This window comes from Scyliorhinus canicula, chromosome 4 (assembly GCF_902713615.1).
Source record: "Scyliorhinus canicula chromosome 4, sScyCan1.1, whole genome shotgun sequence".
NCBI lineage: Eukaryota > Metazoa > Chordata > Chondrichthyes > Carcharhiniformes > Scyliorhinidae > Scyliorhinus > Scyliorhinus canicula.
In genome coordinates, this window is record NC_052149.1 from 186,510,800 (window position 1) to 186,525,646 (window position 14,847).

A 14,847-nucleotide genomic window follows, 5' to 3' on the forward strand; every position below is an offset into this window, starting at 1 on the left:
ACCGAGGTCCCGCTGGGTGGGGCCATATGTAAACCACGCCAGCGGGACGCGCCAGAACTCAGCGGGCACACAGCCCGTCGAGTGTGGAGAATCACCACGGGGGCCACTTTCAACGACCCCGGCCGGGGCGACCACGTGGGCGCGATTGCCGCCGCTTCTCCAGTCGCCGGAGAATCAGTGGCCTGGCGTAGGAGCGGCGTGGCGGGATTCTCGCGCGCCCCCCTCCCCCGACCCGGTGCGGGCTTGGAGAATCCCGGCCATGGTGTTTGCAGAAAAAAAAATCCAGCGCAAAGGAGGAAGGACCTGCAGAATGTGTGGAAGAGCTATCCCCCATTCATGAACTACTCCATGGAGGTGATGATTGATGTAGTGAGGGCATGGAGTGAAGTGTTTTTCCCTGAGGGTAACAGAGAGTGAAGTATTTTTCCGTGAGGGTAGCAGGAGGAGGCCAGATAGCCTCAACAAGCAGGCTCCAAGTTGCTGAGGCTGTCAGCAGCCTTCTGCTGTCAAGGATCTGAATCCAGTCTGGACATAGTTCAATTACTTCATGTAGTCCGGCAGGATAAGTGTCCTGGATCCATCACTAGCTCATTCTCCTTCACAGCACTCCCCTGACTGACACACCTTGTTGGCACACACAATCCTTTCTCTCCAGCTTCCTCCTCAAATCTCCATCTCGAGAGAGCTTGCACAGCCACCCTTAACATATCATTGCCATGCTTTCGTTCCTCACTGTCACCCTTCTCAGATGTTAATCTTCCACCGTCAGCAATCAGTTAACTCCCCACACATCTAACTCTCTAACTTTTCTCATTGCATGAGAAGGCAGTGCACAACACCAGGGAGATGCAGAGAACTAGGGGTGGAGATGCAGCCATGGCCACCCTGATCTCAATGAAGGAGGAAACCATGGATATTGACAGGGTGGCAGCTGTACAGGCCATTGACAATAGAGAGGCAGACGTGGATCAGGTGACAGCATTAGATATCACAATGCTACTTGGGTACTTAACTGTTACTAATGTTGAATCAATGTCAACAATACATTATGGTAGGGCAGCACGGTGGCGCAGTGGGTTAGCCCTGTTGCCTCACGGCGCCGAGGTCCCAGGTTCGAATCCCGGCTCTGGGTCACAGTCTGTGTGGAGTTTGCACATTCTCCCCGTGTTTGCGTGGGTTTCGCCCCCACAACCCAAAGATGTGCAGAGTAGGTGGATTGGCCTCACTAAATTGCCCCTTAATTGGAAAAAAAAGAATTGGGTATTCTAAATTTATAAAAAAAAAAACAAAAAAAAAAAAACAATACATTATGGGTGTAATCTAATGGTCGCATCGCGCTCAGCACGGATCCGTTCGGGCCGATTAGATTGCGGGAGAGGCCGAAATCGGGATAAATGTTCGGCGGCAACCGGTTTCCGATCTAACCCGCCCACTCCCATTGGCGGGGTCTAGATCCCACCGAGACATAGCTAGGTGCCAATTAACGCCAATTCAGGCCAATCACCATATCATTAATGGGCAGATCCCCTATCTAACAGCCTCCCATGATTTAACTGGCTCCCCAGTGAGCGGTCAAGTGAGCACTCTTTAGCATACCTATTTAAAAACATGAAGCCAGCGCGATGACTACTGAGGGGATCAGAGGAGGTGAGCAGCCATCTTCGAAATCGGGCATGCAGCTTAGGGGCACTGGAGCTGCTGCCCCAGCATTCGGGGGATGTAGGGGAGCCCCCAGGGGATAAGGTCCAAATCGGGGGGATGGGTGCCACCGGTGGGGGTTGTCCCTGGGCTGGGGTCTAAGTGTCTGTGGGTCTATAAGGCATCCCCCTTTTTGTGTGTACCCATAACCGGGGTAACCTCAGCTGCTGCCCGTCTGCCCTACCGAAAATCCCTCAGGACAGACCCCTGTCCGTGCTAATATGATGAAGGTTACTTTAACTCCCTCTGACACTGGTGGCCTTTGGTTGCACAGCTGAAGACTGTTGTTACTAAGGAAGTGGCATTATTAGTTAAACAAGCACAGCATACCTCTCGGGTGGTTTCCCGTGGGTACAGATGCCATGTCTCAGGCGATTGTTACTGCCCAGCATCCCAATCAAACTGTGAGGCCTGCACATTTGCCTGAAGCCTGGAGGAGTCAGCACCACAGCGGCCGCAGCCATTAATCTAACACCCTAGAGCTGGGCCCCAGCACTTGGGATACCTCCATGACCAGAAGGTGAGTGTGTGTGAATTGGGGAGGGAACCTGAGCCTGGTCCAAGTCATGTTCCCGGTGGGGATCTGGGGTCCTTGCAGACTTGGCACCCGGTGGAGGAGGAGGCTACCTTCTCCCAGTGGCTATCGTCACCGCAGCCCTGAACTTCTAAGCTTCGGGTTCATTCCAGTACCTGAGCACGGACTTGTGCAGCATTTCACAGCCTACAGTAGCCCACATGTGCATCTGTGAAGTCACGGATGCCCGGGCAGCTGACTACATATACTTTGACCTGTACCAAACCCAGGTCACGGATGCCCGGGCAGCTGACTACATATACTTTGACCTGTACCAAACCCAGGTCACGGATGCTCGGGCATCAGGAATCTCCATCATTGCCAGGATGTCCCAGATCCAGGGGTTAACAGATGGCACGTATGTCGCCTTGCGCACACGGGCTGTCAGGAGTGCCCTTCATCAATAGGAAGGGATTCCACTCCCTGAATGTTCAACTCGTGTGCGACTACCAACTCTGGATCAGCACGTGTGCGCACGCTTCCCAGGTAGTGTGCATGACAGCTACATTTTAGGGCATTCGGAGATCCACGGCATCTTCGACGAACACCCCGGGATGATGTGTTGGCTCTTTGGGGGGATAAAGGGGTAACCGCTGTGCTGGCTAATGATGCAGGTCAGAGAACGATGCGGAGACGCGATTTAACGAGGCCCAAGTGGCCTGTTCTGATGCCTTGATCACTTTGGTCGTGCACTGCAGTTTGTGATGGTCTGCTGTGTCCTCCACAACATGGCACAGCAGTGGGGCAACATGCTGGAGGTGGAAGAGGAGGAATATGCAGCCTCGCCTGAGGAGGAAGATGAGAAGGGGCTGGACCATTATCGGCTGGCGGACGAGCCCGGAGAAGACCTGTGGGAACAAATGGTGGATAAAAGGCCGCAAGGATCCAGCATGCCCGATGGGCCAGGGAGGCCGTCATCCATGTCCGCTTCTCGTGGGACAAGGCTTCATCCGTCATCTCAGCTCTTCTCTCCTTCCCACCATCACCCCCACTCCCCCAAACTATTCCCCCACTCACCCCCCCCCGCCTACCTTGCTCCACCCTCCCAGGGTTTGTGTAACATCACTGCAGGGTGATGGGCCTGTGTCGGCCCTGTCAGCGGGTCAATATAGAAGGCAGGAGAGTGATGATAACTCGCTGTGAAGAAAGGTCTGGTGGTGCTCATACTATGCCATAGCCTGACTCCTGTCTTTCTGCTGACAGCGAGCTCACACCTATCACTTGCATATGGTATGCCTCGAGGGGGCCCCAGATCTAGGACCACTATGTCGGGGGGGGGGGGGGGGGTGTTCTGGAATTGAGGGCACCAGGGGGTGAGAGGGTGCAATCCACCTGCAGTGCGGAATAACATGACATCTCTTGGGTGAAATTGGTGGACAATCGAAACACAAACTGTCCCGAGCTACCGATGGTGCTGCCCCTTCCCCTCCATGCCCTCTCAGTAATTCTCTATTATCATAGCCCTCTGTGCTGTGCCCCGACATCTACTTGTGTCCCCAAGATGCACATCAGAGGGAGGCAGCCTGCTGCTTTCCGCGCCCTGAGGCCTTTGATGCCAATAGTGTGCGTCCTCTGGATGGCCTCGTGCCGGAGGGCCCCGGCCGACTTGCCGGTTACACATGCCTCACCTTGTTCTGCCTGCTGACCTTGAGAGGCACCATTGTCAGGAGTTGGGTGGGGAGGGGGAGTGGGCGGTGCCTGTAGGGCCCCTGGGGAGCACCTTAGGATGGAGGGGTAACTGGAGTGAGCTCCAGAGGCCCCTTTTTCATTTGGCTCAGCTCTTTGTCTGCACCATGGTGTCGCCGCCGTCGGCGATGCTCGTCTGTGACTGGGCCATGCCCTGGAGTGCCTCGGTAATGTCCATCCGCATCTGGGACACGTTCCTCAGTGACTGGGACACGCTCTGGAGTGCATCGGCGAAGTCCACCTGTGACTGGGGCATGCTCTGCAGCGCCTCGGCTGGGACATGTCCCCCAGTGACGGGGACTTGATGTCGAGGCACTAAGCCATTTGCGTCACTGACTGAGCAATACCTTGAACACTACCACTCATCATGTTGATGCCGTGTTTCAAGCTTTCCACTGCGGTCGCCACCCCAGCAGTGTTGGCCTCGGTGCCACACATTGCTGGTGCCATCTCTTCTGCCCATAGCCTTTGGATTCTTCCAATGAGCTATGGACCTGCTGAAGTGTTGCGGACATCCCCTCCTGAATCTCATCGCTGCACCCCAGTGTCTGTAGCAGCTCAGGTCCAGAGGTTCTTGGAGTCCTGCAGACCTCTGACTGCTGTCTCCCTTGGATGTTCCTGTCTCCACCTAATGTGCATCGGTAACCGTGTGATGCTCATCAGATTGTGCCCCAGATACACTAATGTCGCCTATCGAGGTGTGTCTCTGTGCTAGTGGAAGGTGGGGATGACAGCTGTGATGCACCGACGGTGGCATACCCGGAGCTCTCCTCTGAGGTGTCCTCTTGGAAGATAGCCTGGGGGCCACCCCAGATGGGCCGGCACCATCAGATGGAGATCCTGCAGGCGAATGGACATGTGATCAGTGAGAGAGGGAAGGATCATATTGTCTGACATGCAATAAAGTGACATCACTTCAGTCAGGTCATCGGGCTGGGGGCTGGTGGATCCTCATTATTGTGGCGTAGGCCAACCTCGATGTCCAGCGGTGGAGAAAGACGGCACCGCGCATGCGTGGGTTCGCGTCGTCTGCGCGCTGATGTCATCCGCGCATGCGTGGGTTCCTGCGCATGCGCGTATGACATCCGCGAAGCGCCGTTCGGGCGTCATTTCCGGCGGCCGAGGTCGCTGCCGGGAACGACGGGAGCCCGCTCCTAGCCCCCCGGGTGGGGGTGAATTAGGTGCGGGGAGCGGGCCCCAAGGCCGTCGTGAACCTCGGCCGAGTTCACGACGGCCTCCACGATTTTTGGAGCCGGCTGAGAATACCGCCCAAGGAGTCTGGAGTGGGTTGTGTCAGTAGAGAGAAGGCTTTCTGGTGTTAAAAGGGAGTGGATGTTTACACAGGGGCCATGGTGAGAAGCTGTCAATACTCACAGTACTTCTCTAGTCAAGTCTGCCTCGATGAGGGCATTGCGTGTGTCTCTGGCAGGTTGGCCTGTGGCTGCAATCATCAACAGCACTTTTAGGATGTTCCTTCTCCACCTTTTCATCTGTCTGCAGTGCCATGTTGTAAAGGGCACAGTAGCCCACTACAATCAACGACAGTCTTGTCGGAGCATATTGAAGGGCAGCTCCAGATTGCTCAAGGCAGTGGAACCTAATTTTGAGTCAACCAATGCTTTGCTGTATTATAGTCCTGGAAGTGACTTGCTCTACTATAGCCCTGGATGGAAGTGGGTATCCTTTATCCACCAGGAGCCAACCTCTAAGTCTCCCCAGTGGACAGAAAAGATGTGGAACTTGAGACTGCTGAAGACTGTATGCGTCATGGCATCTCTGTGCATAATTGGCAGACAATTGCATAATCCACTTGCGATGGTCACATATCATCTGCGCATTAAGGAGCAGAAGCTCTTCCAATTTATAAATAGCCTAGCTGTACTGATTGTGCCTTCATTGCCACGTGATGCAGTCAATGGCACCCATCTGGACTTATGGAACTCTTGCAAGGGAAACAAAGCCAACCTTCTGCTGTGTTTGACTCCCTCAACCACCTCAAAGTGAATATAGTTGCAAGTCCTCACAAGCAAAGCATTGGTGACCTGGCTCCTCTAGTCTGGGCATCTGCTTCCAAGAGGCCACCTGCTGCATGAACCTGAGCCTTCAGAGACACTGCTGTTCGAGCAGCAGTCCTGTGATGAGGGTATTTCCTCCTTCAATGTCCATCCCCTCTGTTCCATCCAGCGGCATGGGGTTGAGGAGAAGGCAGCTGCTGCTGTCGCTACTTCTGTCATTGTGGCTGCTGACCTGGAGCACACAGAACCTCCTCCTCAAAGATCCAACCATCTGCTGAATATGTAAACCCCATATCACAGGGAAGTCTCACAGGCACTAAAATTAGATTAACCTCAAATGGCATCCAAGACAATTGATAGAAGTTATACAGTGTTGCTGTGCCCAACAAAATAATTGAGGTTAGGCTGAAAGAACTATACCTGTGAGCAGAAATCTTTTATTTTGGCTGATCACAGGCTTGCTTGTATTGCTGATACCAGGTTAGTTCCACACTATGATGTCTTACGATTGTACACTCTCCTTCCTCCAACCTGGCAAATTGTAAATGCAGCATTTAACCTTTGTGCTGTTGGGAAAGAAGGATTCATGTTTAAGAAGGCTCAATCAAGGTTTAATGATTTCAGTAGAGATGTTATAATCCCCGGTTTACCATTGAACTTCCAAGTCTTTCCAGGATAAGCTGGAAGAGGGCAGATCATATCGAGATCCTGACAGACATGCTCTCTGGGACTATCCCATCCCACGTGCTCCTGAACCTGCCTCTATCAAGCTGGGAATATTCTGACCTGTATTTCTTCAATAGCTTTAGTTTTTGAATCCTTTCCTAGATGATGGTGCTTTACAGCAAATAATGAGGTTCGTGCATAAAGAACAAGAAATAGTTAGCACTTACTGGCTATTCATTTAGGAACTGTATATTTTCCGAACAGAACACATTAATATGTGAAAAAAATCTTTGAATGAGAGTCAGTGAGGGAGAAATTAGGCTGCGCAGTACCCATTTATTCGGCACTATATTGCCTCCCAATGGTAAAACATGGGGTCAGCGATGTGCAAGCACACCGGCAATGAGCAGTGTGGTAGATGCCATCTTGACAAAGTGGGTTGCAAACATGCAACTATCAGCGGCGGTAACATGCAAAACAAATTATGACTTCAGTCAGTCTGTTGTCCAGATTTGACCCCAACGCTGCCATTTTCAAATTCCATGTTTCAGTCTACATCCTGCCTTAATTTTGCACAACTGGACACATGTGAAATGAAATGATGGAACCGACTATTTAAAAGGATTGTGAACTATTTACAGGTCAGTTGCTGGATTACTCATTCTGGCTGCTGGTGCTGTTCTGCTTGTTTTTGACGTTTTCCTATTCTTGGTTAAAGTTTGAATTGTCTACAGAGGTGGCCTGGCTGGTATTGAAGCATAATTTAATTGATTTAAAAGATTATGCTGGGACGCCGCGTACCCTGAAGGCCTGGCTGCCCATAAGGCTGAGTAGGGACGCAGAAGGGAGGCCAGTGACGGCCCAAGGTGTACAGGCGGCAGTGGTCATTCAATAAGCTGACGGACACTATGTGGCGCAGAAGACTGCTCTCAGCAGGGAGACAGTGTTGCACCTGTACCATGTCATCGCCGTGGTCGTGAAGGTCACTGCAGCCCTGAACATTCATGCTACCGGATCATTCAAGGGCTCGAATGGGGTCCTGTGTGGCATATCACAATCTTCCGCCCACTGCTGCATCTGAGAGGTGACGGATGCTCTTTATGCCCAGGCACCCAGTTATATAACCTTCCAGCTGGACCAGGCCTACCGAGATGCCTGGAGCAGTGGAGAACCTTCCAAGCGATTTTTCACAGTGCTCAGCAAAAGTTTATACCAACAAAAAGGAAGGACGGTAGAAAGAGGGAAAATCGATCATGGATATCTGAGGAAATAAGGGAGAGTATCAAATTGAAGGAAAAAGCATACAAAGTGGCAAAGATTAGTGGGAAACTAGAGGATTGGGAAATCTTTAGGGGGCAACAGAAAGCTGCTAAAAAAGCTATAAAGAAGAGTATGATAGATTATGAGGGTAAACTTGCTCAGAATATAAAAACAGATAGTAAAAGTTCCTATAAATATATAAAACAAAAAAGAGTGGCTAAGGTAAATATTGGTCCTTTAGAGGATGAGAAGGGAGATTTATTAATGGGAGATGAGGAAATGGCTGAGGAACTGAACAGGTTTTTTCGGTCAATCTTCACAGTGGAAGACACAAATAACATGCCAGTGACTGATGGAAATGAGGCTATGACAGGTGAGGACCTTGAAAAGATTGTTGTCACTGAGGGGGTAGTGATGGGCAAGCTAATGGGGCTAAAGGTAGACAAGTCTCCTGGCCCTGATGGAATGCATCCCAGAGTGCTAAAAGAGATGACTAGAGAAATTGCAAATGCACTTGTGATAATTTACCAAAATTCACTAGTCTCTGGGGTGGTCCCGGCGGATTGGAAATTAGCACCCCCCCATGTAAAACTGTGGACGGGAGGGTGGCACAAAGACCATCCTGGAATTTCTATGGACCCATAGGACCTAGGAACATCGGACTTGGAATCTGGAGTTGCCCTATTATGTATTTTCTTTTCTCTTTTCTTTTCATGTACCAAATGATCTGTTTGAGCTACATGCAGAAAAATACTTTTCAATGTACCTCGGTGCACATGACAATAAACAAATCCATCCATCCATCCATTCAGCCCTTCGAGCCTGCTCTGCCATTCAATAAGATCATGAAAAATTTAATTGTGGCCTCAATTCTACTTTCCTGCTTGCCCCCATGACCCTTGATAGGAGGGGGTGATAGGGACATCGCACCACCGAGCAGGTTTAGGAGCCTACAAAACCACCACTGGGAGACAGTAAAATTGTGTCCAACTCACGACTTTGTATGATCAACTATAAATGCTGAAATACTAGTTTGGAGAAGAACATGAACCAATAGATACGGTGCATGACTGCTTTTTACTGTGCAGTTTCACACGGAACAACCAACATCTTGACTTGATTCTCATAATTAATCAGAGAATATATGGCCTTCTGGTGCAAGTGTATGATAGAAAGAAATTGGAGCCTCTACCATCACTGTCCATAGCTCCAGGCTATAACACACATGTGAAAGTGTACTTTGCCACAGCCACTCAGACTCCTTAGAGTGTCAGTTAGCTGGACGATCGTGTGGGTCAGATTGGTACCAACAGCATGGGGTTCTTGGAAATGGGACCTGCAAATGACAGTAGATTTGCTACTTTCAGTTGTAGAAAATCTAGAGAAGCAGATAGAATATTGGAATTCATAACCAGAATGTGCACTGTAGGTCTGAGAAAATTACATGCACTGTTCAGACCGCACTTCAATCTATTTGTAGTTTTGGTGGAGGATATAAAAAAGAATAGGAATGATCCTAGAGGTAAAGGGGTTGATCTATGAGACAACATTAGAAAATATTAAAGTCAAAAATATTACAGTTACTGGATAAATGTATATAAAATTGAAGATATATAGGTACAGTCACCCAGAATATTACTTTAAGACATGTCAGGCCACTGGGTCAGGAGAACATCAGTTTAAATTGTGGAAAATTCAACCAAAATCTTTTTCTTTAATGGGTGATTTCCATTTGCAATAATCTCTCAATTAAGAATACAATTAAAATAATTTAGGAGTGTTGATTGCAGTTGAAAGCAAAGCTGGGTAAATTGCAATATTTATTATATAAACTCCGACAGGCCAAATTACATTTTCTCACCTCGGATCTTTCTTATGTTTTTCTGATTTTTTTTTTTAACGGTTATCGTTAATGCTTTGAAGGATGCCAGGGAACAGTTTGTAATGTTATGTGTACTGTCTCACATTTCCTTATGATATACTTCCAATAATCTTGCATAAAATTGATGCTTGTAATCTGTTGTGAGCCAAGTGCAATAGGGAGTATGTAACATTGCATTGATATTCCCCAGCCTCCACTAGATCTGCTAACCTCCACTAAGGAAATTTCTACCAGCTGCATGTTAGATACTAACTTTTTCTTTTACCTTTGTATCCTTTCTAATTTCCTGCTTTGTCCTGGATCCCATATTTGGTGTCCCAGGTGGTAAGTGTAGTTCTGCTCAGTGCATCATTGTTGAAGTTAATGCAACCATCTTCTTTCCATCTCATAAACAGTTATTTCTTCCAAACTCCATAAAATCACATGTTCCATTTATGTTTGCTGGTAATGAAAAATTCCATGTTCTGTGACAGTTTAGCTTGGTAGAAGAGAATCTTTCTATTGAATCAATAACATAATAATAATCTTTTATTGTCACAAGTATGAAGTTACTGTGAAAAGCCCCTAGTCGCCACATTCCGGCGCCTGTTCGGGTAAGCTAGTTTGGAAATTGAACCCACACTGCTGGCCTTGTTCTGCACTACAAACCAGCTGTCTAGCCCACATTCTGGCGACTGTTCGGGTAAGCCAGCAGGAGAATTGAAACCACGCTGCTGGCCTTGTTCTATGTTACAAACCAGCTGTTTAGCCCACTGTGCTAAACTGGCCATGATTGTGATTTTGGTGCTGAACATTTGGTTGGAAGTGCAAATCAAGTCATCCACTGAAGTGTCCAGGTCAAGTTACCACGATTCTCATACAACTGCAGGGTGGAAAAATAAGACCAGAGAGAAATCTTTTACTGGTAAATAATAAGTTCGGACAGATATCTAAACTGTTACAAACTGAAGCATAATTGAAATAGCTATGCTACTAGTCTACAATTTAACAGCAAATCAGTACTTGTATAAAATTCTGTAAATGTTTCCTTGAGAGTAGTAATTTTTGAGGACTTTTCCTGAACTGTACTTTAAAGTACTTTTGACTGACGCTAAACATGTATGAGGGCAATATTCTTCTCAATCATTTATGACTCTTCCCACTTAGTAGAAAATGTAGTATTGGTAGGGACAGCATGGCGGCGCATTGGTTAGCACTGCTGTCTCATAGCGCCGAGGACCCTCACTGTTCGTGTGGAGTTTAGACATTCTCCCTGTGTCTGCGTGTCGCCCCCACAACACAAACATGTGCAGGCTAGGTGGATTGGCCATGCTAAATTGCCCCATAATTGGAAAAAAAAGAATTGAGTACTCTAAATTTATTTTAAAGAAGAAAATGTAGTATTGGGGCTACAGCTACTTTAGGCAACATCAATATAAGTTTTATGCTGGTGAATTAAAATACTAATTGAGGCAATAACTAAGGATTGTAGTGAAACAGAATAAATTAACGTGGGTTATAACAACCTGTATGAATGCATTGGTTATGACACAACATTAATCAATGAGCTACGTAATTTGTAATGTGCGCTTTTAATACAGTAAATCATGTTTCTTACACTACTTTTTAGTTTTGCAGACATTCCCCGCATGCGTACTGCTTTTTGGCTATACTTTTACATCTAATAATCATATCAATTCCAAATTGTTCTGTTTTTTTATATAGCCACAAAATATTTAATGTCGCAGTCGACAGTTATCATGACCTATTCACTCATTCAATCATTCATTTTCATTCCCCTGCATGGTGAAATCCAAGTGATATTTTAATTAAATTTAATTTGAGTGCAACTGTAAGAATTTTTAGACATGCTAAAATAGCTATCTTTGAGAAATATATTGCATAACATTTGTAATTTGGTTGAATATGTGAAATTTAAGTTACCATGTGTAAATTACACATGTCAACATTTGTTTGCAGTTGAATTTTTAAAGTTAATTTCTCTAACCTCGACAGATTCTCGTCTTCACCTCCACTTTTTCCAAGTGTTAATTATAAATCCCAATGAGAGGGTTGGCCCAGTGAGCATGGGCTTCAACCAGCACTCTTTTATTTTTCTTCCAACACCTGGAGGAGTGCTTCATCGTCAATTTTCTAGTTGGTGCATTTATTACAATTAACTGTTTCTCAGCTCTGGTGGGCAAAAAACCTACCTTTGGTCATCAGAATGCTACTCTACGAAGTATGATACTGAAAGTGGTATTTGCACCATTTGAGGACAATTTTTATGTGGATTTTTAAAATATACTTACTTTCCTATACATTTAATGCATCCTTTATCCTCTAATATCTGCACATAATAATGAAGTACACTTTTGTTTCGCATTGTATGTAATTAAAACTTGGTTATGTTGAAATGTGCCCATTTGAAAGAAAAGCTTCCAATTGAAAAATAATTGAAAAGTTCAAAATACTTCAGTTTCATAAAATTATTTTAAAAACCTGTGGTAGAAACCTAATATTTAGGATGAATTTCTAGCATGTTAAAAATGTGAATCCAGGCACTATGATTATGATATTGTGGCAATTGATTTATGACACCATCTGTCCACCAGATCCATAGTATAGTATAATATTATGAAAAATACTTTTGGGATGAAATTTAATGTAAATATTTGGGGGCATACCCACTGGCTGAAATATTGGATGACATTAATTGCCCACTTAAGGGGCTCAGTTAGTGCCAGGGTGGGAAGGCCATCCACAAGCTTTCCGGCCCCATTCTTAATCACCCCATCTCCCACCCTCCCATCCAATAAATGTCACTCTCACTACCAAATGTGCCTCAGAGGAGGGCATTCAATTCCACCCTTAGTGTTCAATTTCTTTGCACTACATAATAATCATTAGAAATAGTTTTACAAATGTTCTATGGGCTTGATTCAGCAGACAGACCTTAAGCACGTTTTCCACCCCCTTTTGGACACCTTGCCTTTTCTGCCTCCCCCCTCATTCTGTCCCCCCCCCCCCCCCCCCCCCCCCCCCACCGGCCCTCAACCCACAACTTTATTGTGACCCCCTGGGAACCCCCCCGACCCCAATCTGGAACCCGGGCATCATGGCACTGTCAGCCTGGCACTGCCAAGTTCCAGGGGGAGTGCCAGGAATCCACCCTGCCCTGTCCCTGACCACTCGGTCTCTAATGGGCTGCGAGATCCCTGAGGTTTTTTTACACCTGGTTCATAGTATGAACCAGTATTATACAGCGCCCTGGTGAGGTCTCACAAGCTCATTTAAAATCCAGATCGCGCCGGGCGGAGCTATGGCGGGTGACCCGCAATCGGCCCGCGCTCGATGTGGAACCCAATTTGAGGCTCTCTTGCGATTCACCCGCTGTGCCCGGATCCACGCCGGGTGCAGCGGGATAGCTGAATCTCGTCCCATGTCTTTAAATCACAAATAGTTGCAAAGAATGATCAATACCAAAATAATAAATGAGCTGGTCAGAATAAGTGTGGAATATATTATATTTATGATACTTCAATGAAAGGGATTGAGATGACAGTGGATCATTTATCAACATGTGCTAGTTTGATCTCAGGATTTTACAAGATTGGGCTTAGTAGTTCTACCAATAAACTTCTACCTGGTGCTGAAAATCCACGGGTAGAGGGGGACAAATAATGTGCAGTACAACTCTTAAAGGTGTTAATTATTTTTTTAAATAAGCATTTGTACCTTGACATACATTGTAGTGAAATGGTTATTGGTGGCTTTTAGACAGACCTAAATGGAATTATGTTGTTTGAAATTAAATTTCCATATTTAGCGTATGTGCTACAGCTTCAGGTGAAGATTCGGACGATGTTGGGAGCACATACAGTGAAAAATTGCGATCAAATGAAATTTAAAGGGATAACCACGGTTGAACAGGGAATGTCATAGGTTAGTGATAAAATTTGGAAAGCCTTTGCAGAATCTTAAGAACCATCTCAAATTCAACAGTCTTTTCGAAGACTCTAGGAACAGGGAGCTAGAAGGAGAATATGACCTTGAACTGCTGGACTGCTCCATCAGTTTCCTGCACTATTTTCTGAGGTGGTTGCACAAATGGTTGTCCACTCCACGCTTGCAAGGAAGGAAAAGCAAGTTTCAAACAAGTGTTAGCCATTAACACCGCTGGATATCACTATGCTGCATGGGAACTCCAAGTTTCCCCGCAGCAGGTGGCACAGTTCCACATCTGCCTTTTCTTTACTTATACTCTGATATGACCGTGCTATATGATTATTGCCTGTGACAATGATATTGATCCATAAGGGATCAGGGGTTATGGGGAGAAGGCAGAAGAATGGGGATGAGAAAATATCAGCCATGAGTGAACGGCAGAGCAGACTCGATGGGCCAAGTGGCCTAATTCTGCTCCTATGTCTTATGGTCTTATGGCCTGTATCAGGACTTGTTGAAATTTTTAGTGGCGTATTTTTGATATGACCAATCAGGCTGCATTGAACATGATCATCTCAGAATGCCTTCCTGGATGCAGTGCCTATCTTATAAAATCCCTGCCAGATGAAAAGATAAAGAAAGGAAAACATTTAAGAAATCACATCAGCCAGTGACAGGGCTACCTCCCTCTTGGTCTGGGCCACCTCCCTCTGGGACTGGGCTACCCCTCCCAGTGTCTGCGCAATGCCGGCCAGCACCTGGGCAATGCCGTCGACGTTCCCAGCCAAGGCCTGCTGAGACTGGGCCATGCTGAGGAGGGCCGCTGCAAAGTCCAGGTGGGTCTGGCATATGGCTGCCTGTGAGAGGGCAGCCCTGTCCTGGGCCTCGGCCACCGCCTGCACAGATTGCCTCAGGCCTTGGACATGCTGATCCATAGCCGGAACCGTCGTCCCCAATGCGTCCACCACAGACGCCACCCGTGCGTTGTCGGCCTGGGTGACACGCATTACCGGCACCACCCCAGCTCCTGCATGCGGATGGACTCCCCCACCTGCTGATTGCCCGCTCTCATCTCCTCTTGTGGATCCTGGACCTCTGGCTACATCTGCACTGTGGCTGAGACTGGATGTTCCAGACGC

General features: G+C 47.2%; 1 protein-coding gene across 6 annotated transcripts in view; it reads left to right on the forward strand.

The window, feature by feature from the left end:
* The window catches only part of psd2 (pleckstrin and Sec7 domain containing 2), a 275,923-nt gene that overhangs the window by 170,876 nt on the left and 90,200 nt on the right, over nucleotides 1-14,847 (forward strand). The window lies entirely within an intron of this gene.